This window comes from Amblyomma mixtum, chromosome 7 (genome assembly GCF_055824585.1).
Source record: "Amblyomma mixtum isolate Tamu chromosome 7, ASM5582458v1, whole genome shotgun sequence".
NCBI lineage: Eukaryota > Metazoa > Arthropoda > Arachnida > Ixodida > Ixodidae > Amblyomma > Amblyomma mixtum.
In genome coordinates this window covers 142,454,748-142,469,949 of record NC_143018.1, presented here as the reverse complement: position 1 = coordinate 142,469,949, position 15,202 = coordinate 142,454,748, and positions in this window count along the sequence as shown.

The following is a 15,202-nucleotide window of genomic DNA, read 5'->3' as shown; positions in this document are numbered from 1 at the left end:
TAGTTTGCTGCGAACAGTATCAGCTGGGCTAGGAAATGAAACAGCAGTCCTAGTGACTATCGTGCCACCGCGCGAAACAGTTCCTTGTTGCCGTGAAGCAGAGGTTGGCCGCACATGTCTCACAGAAAACATTTGTTTTTTGTTCCACCTTTTTTTCTTCGTAGCACAATTTGCAGTTCCGGTACTTTGCATTTTCTGCGGCTTGTGCTGCAGCCCCTGAGGTGAATCACGAGGCGGAAACAGAGGGCGAGCATTGGGGTCCTCAGGATGTGGCTCATCAAATCCGAGGAGTTGCTCGATCAATTCAAGTCTGAACGCGAACTGATCAAATCTTGATGTCCTCGACAATTCTGGCGCTTCGGGATGCTCCTGGCGATGCGCGTCAAAAAGTATGAAGCTGTTGACGACCGCGTCGCCGAGCGCCGTGCGACACTCCGGCGCGCAACGGCGAGGTCGACCCCTGGCTGTCTTCGAGCCGAAAACACGACTCTCTGCGCTGCCGCCGGCAAGTAATCCTGCCCGAAAGACGTTGACACACTGCAGATAAGAGTTATGACCTTCAGAACACTCTGATCTTTTCCGATAAGCGCGCAGCAAAAGCGGAACATTTCGGGGGAGTAAGCGAAACTTACCGAGGCATGGCTGTTGACATTCCGGGTCGGTCTGACGCAGTTTCGCTGTCGGTGCTGAAGTCTGAAGAGCCGAAGTCGTCTTCTGAATCCTCACTGCTGCTGTTCTCGTCCAAAAACGAACTCTCAGGAGCATCAATTTCTGTGGAAACGCGCGGTTTCGGCGCAGCAGCAGCGCGCGACGTCGACACCATGGTGGAAACAAGGAGCGCCGGTCAGCTGACTCCGGAGGGGCTTCAAAAATCACCGCTTGGGTGAAAAAGTCACACCAAAAGCGAAACTGGAAGAAGAGTTCCTTTATTTCACACTGGATGGCGCTTGTTGTCCAGGAACGCTTGAAAAAGCGGAAAAATGCGAACTTGAAATCATCGATAGCGGGCTATCGATGGGAATAGGCGCGGACAGAAAAGAGTTAAGTGTCCTCCGAAATGTGGTTTATTGATCGACTCGCAATATTGAAATTCCTAGAGCGCGCTCGATTAAAATTGAACTAACTCTCCAGGTCAATGATATAGCTTCTTATTTACAATGCTCTGAACCGCTGAAAATCACTAGCTGGTTTCGTTTAATATGCAGCGCGGCGCTACGCTACGGAAGAATCGGCCGATACTCTTTCACCTGACTTTGATCGGTATTTTGTGCCGCAGGTTTAAGGGTTTTTCAGCTAAAATGAACAAGAGCACATGCTTTCGTCGTCCTTAAAAGTTTGAGTAGGTAACATGGGGAGCGTTTTTTCAAATAAGCCATATCCATCTATATCCAGAAACTGTAGTGCGTCCAAGCTGTTATACCACATGTTTTGCGTATTAGTTAAGGCAACTCAGCACCACCATTGACCAACAATAATGCAAATAATTTATCCAACATAAGTACATAAACTTTGGATATCGCTCTTTTATATGTGAAACTCGATTCGACCCAGGTTTCTTCAAAAAACATTGCCCACAACTTTTTTCAAGCCAGTTTATGTACTCTCAATCAAGTAGAAAAAAAACATATCATTGATTGTGTGCAATATATTAGTGGAAAAGATGTTGCTAGCCACGGCATCTGCCATAGAAGCCTGAAGCACTTGAGTTGCGGCTAGGCGCAAATGAAGGAATAGTAATAGGAAAGGGTGGAGTAAGAAGCGAGAGAAAAAAAAACAGCAACTGTGTGCTATCAGTGGCAGTGCTGTGCTTCAGCGCAAGCTAATGAATGGGAGCAGCAGGCTACCATCCCAGGCACTCAAAGGAAAACTTTCCATTGTGTGCACATCGGCAGCAAAAAAGTGAACTATCTAAAATTTATAGAAGTTGGTATATACTATAGTTCAACGTATCATTAATTCTAAAGCTGTAGCAAAATAGTCGACGCGTACAGGTCGCGAAACGGCAGGGCAGCGGCTAATATTATCGTTCCTGGCTGTCTCTGCTATTTCGCTTCCTATAATGGATAGCGAAAGCCATTGCCAGCTATCCGTACAGAAACCTTTAATGTTTACTCTAGCCTTTGTTGATTTGCGATGCGCTAGAGATCCCATTGTGGTCGTTGTCTTCTGGGCTCAGATCTTCCGCGATCTCCGCGATCCGCGAGCCATGAAGTTACACCCTCTGCAATGAAGCGGGAGATAAGATCCGGTACATTTCTTTCATAAGAGCAAATGATCTGATTTCCCACTTCATTGCAAAGTGTGTAATTGCATGACCTAGCTTTCGGTACCTTCAAAGAACGCGCACCAGAGAAAGGTGCGAGAGTTTTCTCTTTTAATGTCATGAGAATGACGTAACTTTTCGAGCTTCCGCAGTGCTGCCAAGAAGGCCAGGGTCCCCGCATGACGTCAATATTTCTCCTCAAAACTGCGTGTGGAGTGGTGCATGATTTTCTTTATGGACCGAAGTGCTAAGAATTTCCAAGGTAATAAACTTGAAACTTCATCCTGGCTATAGTTTTGATGCCCTCAAACGGTCTATAGAATATCTTCTTCAAAATTGTCACAGTTACCACCGAAAAACTCAACTCTGCGTCGCCAGTCCTCCTTTAAGACGTTTTCAGCCTGGATATCATGCAAAGAATAAAGACATCTGATGTCAGTACTCAATTTTAGGAACGCATTTTGCCCTAGGAAGAGAAACCATCGTTTTCAGTCGGCGTTGGAGTCTGAAGAAATCTTGTAACATTACGAAGCGCTTCTTGAATTACGGAGCCGGCATCATCACACCATTGAATAAAGGCCAAACAGTAAAAACAAAGAAATCTACCTAACATATCTATTTATAGGGCAAGTGACTCTGAGAGAAATGCTCTAATGAAAAATGCCTACATGCTGTACCTCTGATCACCATCAGCCAGCGTTACCTTCCTTCCAGACTGGCTGAGCGTGTATAGCGTTCGGGCTCCTGGTTGCGCAGCGGTTTGTAGGATTTGTGTAGTGCAGGTGAGCGATACCTTGTGAAGTGGTGCTCGTGACTATTTGGGTGTTTCTTCTTCTTATAATAGGAACCGGGAGGCGATTGAGAAGAAGGTAGCGACCAAGCTTGCCCAAAAACACCTCAACACACTGTGGGACAACGGCATTTCGCACTTCGGCGTATTAAACACTGACGTTTACTACTACAGTTCAGAGGACATGATGACTTTGCTCAGAATTCTGAAGGTAAGGTTAATATCTTGTTTTGCATTTTATTCGGAATGGATTGCTTGAATCTTGTATCTCGTTGTCGGCTCATAAAATTCACGTAATCTAGCTTTCAGGATGGCGGGCTGCAGTTTAGGGCAACTGCACCACTTTTTGAGAATTCCGCGATATTCTATGATTCAAATCTATACAGGCTGTAGGTAAAGCATGGCAAGTGGTTTTGCTCTGGCATTTAAATTAATGACATAATTGGAGATTGTCATTAGCTTCTTCTTAGAGCAGCGCAGCAGTGCGAGGAAGCTCAGTGTGGTGTCACGGAAGGTAAGATGTCAAATTACCGCTGCCGTCAACTACACCCTGGCATGCTTCGCTGGATGCTTGCAAACAACGCTTGGTGGGCTCTGTCTTTGGAGGCGATGTTTCCTTGGAAGCAAGCACTTATGCATTGAAAAGGTACCGGTACCTTCGATGACGTCATTATGTGCCCCGTGCGCTGCGCAGAAGCATGAGGACCATCGCGATTTCAATCGTCGATTACAGCACCATTTGAGATGCTAGCCCAAAAGGACTTCGCATGCTTTACCTGCAAGTTTCACATATTCGACACCTTTAAGCTAATAGATTTCTAAAGCCTGCGGAGTTGCCCTTTAAGGCTGGCAAAAAATTCCACCACCATGGCAAGGTTTCTAGGTCAAGGGTTTCAACAAAGCTCCATGTTCTTCGTCAACCGCTGACACAGTGTCAGCAGGTGGCCCCGATTCAGACAACGCGCCTACAATTAACATTTACACTCATAGTTATTAAGTGCAACGGCACACGGCCAAAGAAAAGAAGCAGGAAGAGAAGAAGGACGAACACAGCGCTGTATTCGTCCTTCTTCTCTTCCTGCTTCTTTTCCTTGGCCGTGTGCCGTTGCGCTGGAAAACTATGAGTTCAAATCAAGTATACGAACTAGCCCAAGAAATAACTCTACTGAAGTACAATTAGCAACGAAGCTGACGGGTTCTGACTTCTCTAGCCCCGTCACAGACACATTTTTTTTTAGGAAAACAGCACCGAAATAGCCATTTGCTGCAATCTTTCTCCAAATAAATGCTTTCGACGAGTGCTACTCATCTTAAAATTAACAGAGCACATAAAAAAATGTCTGGCAGTTTAGCATTGCTAAGCACGAATTGTTGTGTGAAAGTGCGATTGACGTGTCCACTGACCCAGGTAGCCAGTTATGCGCGTCTTCAACCTTTTCATCTTGAATGACAATTTTCCCAATATACGCAGCGGCCTTAGCTCCAGTGCCGCTTTTCTGCACCAAGGTTTTCAACGTGAACGCGTATTGCTCTAGTGCCGTGTTTCTGCCACAGCGTTGCCCACGCCAACGCGTGCAGTGCAGATCTCTGTGTCACTAAAGCCACATGGATCAAAGCGCGAATATTAGTTTGATAGTTGTATTAACTGATGATGACGAAGGTGTGCAATGCACACAGCGAGAGTGCGTCGCTGTTTAACACGAGGCGTATTGGGCCGCGGAGATAGCGCAGTGCTCTCGCGCAGTGGCCAGCGAAGTTGCTCTGTTCGGTTTTTCCGCGCTTTTTTTTTGTTTATTTCACTTAGCACAAGCCCACAAAAATCGCAAGACTTTGCTCGGGGTTTACCAATCGGAATAGTGCTTCCGCACTTAAACACACAAGCTGGACGCTTCAGGAGCCAGAAATACCATTCCGTTGCTGACAAACCTGGCCCGACTAAGTGCTCTTGGGGGATAGCTCATGTGAGCGAAAGTTGTCTGTTGATGCAAGCTGTTTGGCGCCATGAAGGTGCTGCAATTCCGCTGGTAAAGCTTCTTAATCTAGCCCACCATCTCTTCATTATTTATTCTTTGATTCTTCACATAATTCTTTTCGGTAGATGTAGAAACACTGTGCATCGACATGACATTGCGCGCTGATAAGCGCTAATTGTTAGTAGCACCGCAGTGTCTTCGCAAACACATATATTCTCCAAAGGATTATATCGGAGACTTGTACATCAATAGTAATGAAGCACACTTGACGTATATCGCAGCACGTATTGAGTATCCAAAAATAGCTGAGAGGTCAAGGTTATCATATTGTGCGAGTTCTCTTCAGCTTCGCGTTCATTTGACTTTTTGTTCACGAGCTCTGCAGTGTGACGCCGCAGCTTTATTAAAGTCAAACTATGTTTTTTCTTATCTTAAGCGAGAACCTATGTTAAGCGAGAAGCTATGGCAAATAGCTGCTGTCGAAGCATGTGGATGAGGAGAGTGCACCTTTCTAGTCAGTGAAGGGAGTTTCACCGAGATAATGAATAATGAGATATCTGATTTGGATTTGATTTGGAGCAATCTGTAAAAACGCTGACTTAAGTCGCTTCAATTGGACCGTGATTATTTCACCTTTTGGGGAATGCATAGCAGCCGGCCTTAGACACAGATAAATGCTCCATCTTATTTACCTCACGAAAGCGCATTCTAAATTAACGTTCACACACCTCAAAATGAAACATTCAGGATAGCACCAGGTATGCAATGACACCTTGGTATTCTGCTTCCAGAAGAGGTGCCGAATTCAGCTTATAAACAGTTCAATGAGAGGAACTCGTGATACTTTTATTCCGGCAGTATTTTGAACACTTGTTTTAGTTTTCACTTGATTGTTTCTTCGTCATCATCTTTTCGCGCTCAGTAGCCATGAGAACTAACTCGCGCAGCTTCTCTCGTTAAAGTTTAGCCCATCGTGCCACTCCTCGGGTGCTACAAACACTGGCGTATCGCTTAGTAGTGATACCGCACTCAAAGCACAAATTCACCATGTCGCGGATGCCAACACACATCAGATGGCAAATCAAATTGTGTCACTGATGGCACCGCCTCTGCCTGCTTGAAAGAGGCCGTTTTAAGCATCCACCGTTTGCCCCTAGCACACTCACGATGGACCGCTCCACGTCACCCTTCAGCTGTCCATCCTGTGATGTATGTCGCGTGCAAGGAATTGCTGTATAACCTGCGAGCAGTCACCTCTTGCTTGTAATATTCACACTCGATGCAACTCTCCTTCTGCACGTTTAATTTCGTCGTGGACGGCTTTAAAAGACCCCGAGAGACTTTTAATTTAGCCATTGATGGCTTCCATCGCACTTTCAAGGCACCAGACGCTAACTACATGAACGTTGTAGCTGACTGCACCGTCTGCCTTTTTCCTCTTTTTCTAGCTTGTGTCGCAGGCACTGCGGCACAGGTCTCGGGACGCAAGACCTATGCACACTGTCCTGGCGTCAGCGCTTCCAACCAAGCCATGGCAGGTGGCGGCTGCAAACGCATTTAGGTAAAGCTTGCTTGGCCACAAGGGGAGCGGCCCATTGAACGGTCGCAGAGAACCTTTGAATATTTCTGTGGTTAATCTTTATTCCACATGGGAGGCCCTGAAGAGCTACAGTTTGAAAGCATTACTACAAGATCATTGTGTCCTAAGGGCTTAAAAATGCCAGATTGGCCAGCATTTCAAATCTAAGAGATAAACAATATGCATCGAAAGGACGAAAATAGGCAAGAACAAGAAAAAAGCGAGGAGCAAATGTACACCGCTTTTTTACCGGACGAGGCTAGAAGGGGAGATTCGGTGTTTCGTTTTCCCAAAAGTACATGCAAAAAGGAAGTGGTTTGCCTTGAACTCGTACTTCGAATCTACACTTTGCGTGTCGTGACGCATGTAGGCTAGTGCCTAAAGCTCCGGGCCACAGTTATAGCTAATTGAGTAGCGGCATATCCGTAGACACGTCACCCGGCCGGCGTGCGAACCCGGCTGCAGGTCTTTATCGGTCTTACACTTTACCGTTCACAACATTTTGTGAACATCCAAGTATCTCACTGTTCTCCACAGTTTATGCTTCATGCGCTCTCCCCGAAGAGCCACATCAAAGATTTCGACTGAGTTGTAGAATGACAAGTCCTCTTTGCTTGGCCATCTATCGCGCCAATTAAGCCTGTATCGACTGACGTACCCTTAGAGCTTTGTTAGTCAATGCATTTTAATCACATAATGACTGTGGTGGTGTGCGGGCAGTCGCAGAGAGTCGTTCGATCCCAGTGCTTAGGCTCTTATCCACATGGCACATCGAAGAATGCGTGCAGTCGCCTCAGCGTTCGTCCTGCGTGCATCTCCTTCCTTCGTCCTGTGTTTATTGCGCTGAAAAATGCGCTCTACGTGCACAAATGCTGCCGAGTCTGGGTTGCACCAAACCATGGCACAGAAAAGAAACAAGCCTTGGGACTATAAAGCTCTCTAAGACCGTACAATATGATCAGGCGCAATCATTATGCATTTTACGACTGAAAGTTTTCAAATAAGGCGTTCGCAAAGTGTTCATTAAAGTGTAAAAGGATTGAAGCATTCGTTGTGCTGTGCTTAGCTTTCCTTGAGTGCTTTTCAAGGAAACTCAGTTTGGAGGCTTGTCTCGAACTGTGGTACGTATGGTGTACCTCTTTATTACGCGTGATATGATGTGTCGTGATCTCTGCTCTGAGCAATGAACTACAACAGCAAGAGCTGTATTCCGACGGTTGTCGAATATTTCACCATTGCAGCAACACCTACTAGAGCCGCCGCGGTGGCTCAGTGGTTATGGTGCTCGGCTGCTGACCCGAAAGTCGCGGTTTCGATCCCGGCCGAGGCGGTTGAATTTCTTTGGAGAAATTCTAGAGGCCCGTGCACTGAGCGATGTCAGTGCACGTTAAAGAACCCCAGGTGGTCAAAATTTCCGGAGCCCTCCACTACGGAATCTCTCATAGCCTTAGTCGCTTTGGGACGTTAAACCCCATAAACCAAACCAATGTTATTAGATGAATACAAGATATTCTGTCACGATATTTTACAAAGGATGCTCGCCAATTTATTGATTTTTTTATGAAATACTGCAATCACGATGCAGTGATTTTAAGAGGGTCTTACAAGCGTAATCCATAGAGTGGCCTGTAAAGAAAAAAATGTCAGATTTAAAAAATTGATATTTGAACAAATACAAAGAGTACAGATTGGCCTTGAGAAAAAAGTAAACAAAAATCACACGTGAGGTTACACCAAAGAGCTAAAACATTGTCACCGCGAACAGGGTACAAGCAAATTACTGTAACTGCAAACATCATAAAAACGAAGCTAATGTTGGCGCAGAGACGACGTGAGTTTTTAACTTATTCCAGTCCACTATTGTGCGCGAAATGAGCGAATACATGAAAGAGTTGTCATGCGAGGAAAATGACTTTTTCGAGATTATACCTTTGCTGAGTGGCAAATCCGGAGGAGAAAGATATGATTTCTGTTACGTCAATCCTGTAATGCCCCTTAATTTGTTCATTTAATAATTTCAAACGGGATCAACGATTTCTTTGTGCCAGAGAATAAATATTAGTCCCTTTAAAAGATCAATAGCGGGAGTTCTCGTAAATGTATTACAAATAAAACACGCCGCTCTTCTTTGTACCTATTCTGGTTTGGCGATGTTAGTGGTTGCGAAATGGTTTCATTTGGTTACAGCGTAATTCAAAATAGACAACACAGTGTATTTGTAAGCCAAGATGCGAACAGAAGAGAAGCAAAGTGCTCGCCTGAGGAAAAAAAGGTTTATGATTATTGTTTGCACTTACATAATTGATATAAGTTCTACAGTTAAGACTACCCACCGTGTTGGCTCAGAGGTTATGGCACTCGGCTGCTGACCCGACAGACGCGGGTTCAATCCCGGTCGCGGTGGTCAAATTGCAATACAGAAGAAATTCTAGGGGCGCGTGTACTGTGCGATGCCGGTGCGCGTTAAAGAACCCCAGGTGATCGAAATTATCCAGGGCCCTTCACTAAGGCGTCCCTCATAGCCTGAGCCGCTTTGGGACGTTAAACCCCGTAAAAAGAAAAGAAAGTGCAGTTAAGGTCGTTCGAGATCCACAGCCCTAAATGCTTACATCTACTAACTTCAGAGAGGCAAGAGTTATTAATACTGTAGCCGAATTGCAAGGGTTTCTTGTTATGTGCTATTGTGATAAACAGTTTTTTTCGTCAATAATCGCCATCTGCCATTCGCAACAAAGAGATGCAACCTTCTGAAGTGCATTGTTCAGCAATAATTGTTCAGAGGCGGTGTTAATTTCTGAGGACAAAACGCAGTCATCGGCAAAAAGTTTAATGTGTAGTGGAAGATCCCTCTCAATATTTTAATGTGTAGTGTAATGTCCCTCTCAATATCAATACATAGGAGAAACATAAGTGGCCTTTGCAACGAACGCTAGGGCACTCCAAAATCCACGGTTACTGATGCAGATGGACTGTCACGAATTGCTTGCCTACTCTGACAGGGCAGCAATGGCTGCACTGCACTCAGTATATAAAAATCCAATTCTTGAGGTCACTGAAAGTTGATCCCGATGAGTAATTACACTCTTTGTGGTACAAGTCTGGGCTAGTTAGTATATTTTATTCAATTAAACTGCACAATGAGACGAAAACATACAATGAATAGATGGAAATTGGGACCATCCACTTTGAAATGGGGGGGGGGGGGGGGGGGGCGTTGTCACCATGCTCGCGTTTTTGCTTATTTTTTTGCAAAATTTTACTAAAATTCGCCATTTTCTTTCAGTGCCGTTACCTACACTTCTAACCTTATGCCACCTCTCTGCTTAACAAGGGCAGCTGATGCAACGCACCCTAGCATGTTGCGCTGGCTTTGTTCTTTCGCCCACGTTACCGCTTTGCTAGTAATTAAAGCTCGTACTAGCGGATTTTTAAACGAACGAATAAAAAGGTGTCAGTTGCTGAAAAGTATTCATTGGTGCCTTTGTACAGGTCCATCTACAAGCCGGACATTGTCGTGTCCATAGGCCACTTCTTCTCTCAAGACCGGAACATGCAGAACTGCCGGATCGTTCCGCCGACATTCATCTACATGCCTCCGGCACCGGATTACTACTACAGTCTGGTTAGTCGGCCTTACGCTGTTTGCTTCTAAGGGGCTGTCAACGGCCTCTCATCTCGCCTGCTTTTGTTCATCCCTGAGGCTTTCGTTGTTGAGTCGGCACTGGTGGGCTGCTAGAAACTGCAAAGGCTATACCCCTGTGACCAACACGGAACGCCTAGAAACGTTTTTTTTTTTTCATTTGTATGATAAATCAGTACAGACACGAAATTTCAGACCAGCAAACGACATAGTTACACAGGCTTTGCAGCAACATATAAGCGGAAGCTCTCAGTGGCAGGTAATTTCATATCGTTCAAAAGGGCCCTTTTCCGCCACTTTTAAACGGTGTTCACACCTTTTGAGGAGTGAACACAGACTTTCTCAATCACTACACTCTATTGTCACAAGCGTAACTAGGTAGCCAGGTTGGCCAGCTAGGTCACCTACCCTTGTAGCGCCATCACAACCTGCCCATCGAATAGGGAGTAACTGCCTCCTGGGTTGCTGTCTTGGGGCTCCTGCTAGTCATGCTTATAATGTTGTACACACGGTCATACCCGGCTTTAACTAGCAGAATGAAGCTATCGCTTAAGAGATGAAGCTTATTCACAATTATTTGATGCAGATGACTGCACACGAAGCTGTCAGGGAACTCAACGAGCTGGGAGTGGGAGCGCAAATGGCAGTGTCTGTAGGCATGTTTGGCCGCTGGTACAAGCCTCTCAATCCTGATCCCAACATCCAAGACCGGCCTGGCAACTACTCGCTATTAGAGAAGTGCGCCTACATCTCCGAAGACCAGATTGGTGACGTTCCTCGCGTAAGTACAAAACTTTAGGGTATTTTTCATTATCACTTGCTAAGAAGCAACTTCATCACCTTCTGTTTGCGTCTAAGGTATAGTGAGGTTTTCGAAAACGGGTACAAACAATTTGGGTTCTGTTGAAGGCCATAAAGTGTGCTTGACGTAACTATATAGGGGTCTCTGGTGCCTCTGCCTTGTTAGTCGCCTCCTCCTGGTTGGGTTAAGAACGTGTGTTGCGTTCCATTCTGGGTCGAGCGCAAAACCACGCTGTGTGCTAGTAGCGTCTCTTTCTGCGAGAAAAACAGTGCTAAAAAACGTAGCTATGTTTTTTTCTTGCGTCTTCGGGGCCGAGCTAGGCGCTGCAGTTTCAGTCGATTACGCCGGAAACCTTATGATTAGCACATCAAGTGAATAATACTCAGCCCACAGTAAATTAAAATAGAGACCACGACCACCGCTTGCCGTGCGAAGGAGAAGTGCAAAACTACAATCGCGCCTTCTACAAAATAGGCAGCGACGCTCAGCCTCAGTGTAAAAGCGAGAATCGCTTACCCACTGTTCCGTGCTCTCTGTTCACTGTAGCGATTTGCCCAGTTGAAAATTCCAGGCTCGTCTGTGGTTCCTTGGCCACATCTGGCTGTTTCGAATATTCACTCGAGATTTCAACCAGGCAGCGGACTCCGGAAAAGTAAGGGCCATTAATGCTTTGCGTCTGCGACGGCTCCAATTTAAAGGACGCATCAAAAATTAGGAAAGCTTTTCCACCGAAAGCGTTTATCGAAAGCACCAGTCGTCATCTTATGCCGGGATTGTTCACAGACGTAAAAAGGTTCTATAAACACTTTCGTTGCAAAAGGCGTAAACGAACAAAAGTGAAGCATAAGAGTGTGAAATAATTTATGTACACTAACATTGCTGTGCTCGAAGTCTGGCGCACAGCCCCAATGGAGAAACCGCCATAATCTGATCGCGCAATAAGAGCATGAGAACTCTCCCCCCCCCCCCCCCCCCCTTCCCGCACCCTGGCTCCTTGCTCACACGCTCGAAAGCCTCGAAAAGAATATCCACAGCCAGAGTTTCACCGCTTCCGTTTATATGTTATTATTAAAATCAGCAATCATACAATATAATACAGCTGAATATTTTACGAATTTAAAGCTCGCGTTCGCCTTACTACCCACGCGAGAAAGGCATCACTCTTTATTAATTGCCTTCACACTAGTTGCCGTCTGGCACTACGGCAGTAAGAAAATCTTGGATAGAAGGCACTGTGAATCTAAGAAATGAACCACAGCGAAGACTCTTTTCTTTATGTTCTGGATGGTTGTAGTATATATTCGGTCATTCCGTGACCGCGAGGAAAGAGAAATAATTGCCGCGGAGCTGTTCGCTGGCCGCGTAGCAGCGTGTTTTAATGGCAAATAATAATGAGGACTCAGTATATTTTTAGCCAATTTTTAAGCCTTTTGTCGCGTCGCACATCCAGCCACTGTGCGCGCCCGGTTCCACGGGGACCCCACGACTGCGCGTCTTTATCCATATCAGCAGCACCCAATTTAGGGCTGCTGTGCCAAATGCAATGGCTGATGCACGTGCGCTTTCTCAGCGTCATGCCGAATATTGGTCATTTTCCAGGTTTGCGCAAACTCCAGCTTCAGTACATCCTACCACGACCCTACCGACCAGGCTCACGTGTCTTACAATAAGGAGCTGGAGAGGCTGTTTGTGTACGACGACGACGAAGCCTTTCAGTATAAGGTAAGTGGTGTTAACTTGGCGCAATACCTTCAAAACCTTTATATTACAGAAACATAAGCCGCCTTGTGTACTTTGCGCCCTGCATCGAAAGGCAGAGTAAGCAAAGTCGAGCTCATTACGCACTTTAGTTGTCATAGTGGGACATGACTGACCGCTTTGGACACCGCTACTACCAGTGCAGCTCGTCGTTATGAGCAGAGAACGTGTATAAAGAGCCACGAAACATTTACCTGAGGTTCATGGCTCTGGCAGCTAACTGAATTCAAGCTTCTGAAACAGGAGACTAAATACTGAAGCAGCGCGTTTAGCTTTCGTGAAGAATACAATTAACTCAATGAAGAAAGGTTTCTAGAGGTTGCGGTGTTAGCCAGAACACAACCAACCGAAATGAACTTTGCCGAGCGCTACCAGCGGGCTTGCATCTTACTCTTTCTTGCAGCTCTGTCTATGCAAGAGGCAACTTCTCAATTACAATTACGGTATTGTGGCTTACAACTTAGAGCACGGAGACGGCAACGACGTCTGCGGCATGGGGCCGTACCACCGGATACATACTCTGAAGAAAATACTCAATTTTATAAACCAGGACTACCTGTCTCCGACCGACTTCACCAGTTGTAAGCTGAATACTACTATCATCGCGAATGTCTGTTGACGTTTTATGCGTGGATTACCGATGGAATAATGCTGGAAAATGTAGAAGCGACGAGCTATTCTCATAAATCTTCAGTAATGTACCATCAGGGAACACAGAGAGCGGCATAAAAGGCGTAAACGGCCTGTGCAGAGTCGGTTTATCGTTAAAAGACTGAAAATATGTAAAATGTGGAGCATTTTAACCGTGATCTAAATGTGTGCCAAAATGTAAGCTTCAGATATCCTCCCGCAGCGGCATGCTCTTAAATGTTTCGTAGCCAGCATAGCCTCCTGATCACTTTTGCCTAATAATTCAGCAAGGGCCTGCAGAGCTCTCACATGCCGGTTAGTGCGGTTAGTGATCTCTGCAGATTTTTTTTCTTTTCTGAGCAGCCGGAAGCAACTGCGTTTCTGATGAAGTGCAGGGTCGTCCAAAAGTTCCCAGGCCACAGGGTCTGCTTTAGAGCGCTATAGTTGGGCAGCTACAACACCCCTGAAGCCAAAAATCTCTGTAGAGGATAGTAGAAGTACTATTCTCACCTCTGAGAACCTTGATGTCTTTGATGCTATCGTAAGTGGCAGTATACGCCGCTTGAAAGCAGACCCTGTGGCCTGGGAACTTTTGACGGACCCTGTACATGAGCATAAGATTAATCATCTCTGAGCAGCGTGAATAATGTTTCTATTGACCCCGTATCCTCAAAGATTAGCTGTGCAATTTTTCAGTGATAAGTGACCGCCATAGCACGGAAGGTGGATAGACTGCTAGACACAACAACTCAGTAAATAGTTGTGTCCGACATTCAGGATCAGGCCTTGGACGTTAAGTTCATTGTACGAAATAACACCACACGCCCCCATTGAGAAAAAAAATGGATTAATACGACACGAATAAAACACTTGCGCAACACGGGTCCTATGGAACACAATGTTTTCATCTCGTCGTTCCGTTATTACTCAATTTTTGTCGTTTAGTAAGTGTGAAAAACTGGCCCCCTGAACCTGTACCTTGCAGAGAGGACTTAACCTGACGCGCTGTCTTTGCAGGCGTCAGTGGATACGCTTCTTCCCCAACAACCACGCCAGTTCCCACGGCCAATGCATCAACGAGCTCTGCAACTACGCCGACGGAGGCTGCATCAACTGCACAGCCTACTACGCAGCATAGTACGCAGCTTGCTACAACCACGCAGCTGACAGCAACAACGCAGTCAACGACTGCGACACCTGGACCTTACAGTACGGCAAGCTCGTCTCTTTCTTCGGGAAATCTCATAAAAACCACAGGATTATCGTTAGGGTATTTCCGAAGAGATGCAGCTTCACTGGATACATTTCAAATCCGTTCACTTCTGCAGTATCGATCATACTGTAATCTGTGCATGACGAAGGGGCAGTATCATTTTGATCTGAAGGCATCTTATTGTGCGGCACCCTTGATTTTTGCGAGGAAAGTGAGAGAGAAGGTGCCGATGTTGTTGCTTATGGGATTATACGTTGACACCTTTGCAGCTCCCGTGCTCTTGTGCCGCAGCGTTGGAAAGGCAGTGAGCTTTGGCGAGGTCCGATACACGGACCACAATGTGCGTTTATTAGCAACCAAACTGTAAATTTTCTAGATCTTATTAAGAAGGCCTTTGATATTGTGGCGCACCTCCGTCTTGTGCAAAAATTAGCATGCCCTGACCTTCCAGACTGCCGATATGGTTGGCTAAAAGATTATTTAAGCGCTCGTCAACAGCAGGTGGCATATTCGCCCGTGTGTGTTTTATATGGGGTGCCACAGGGTTCTGTGCT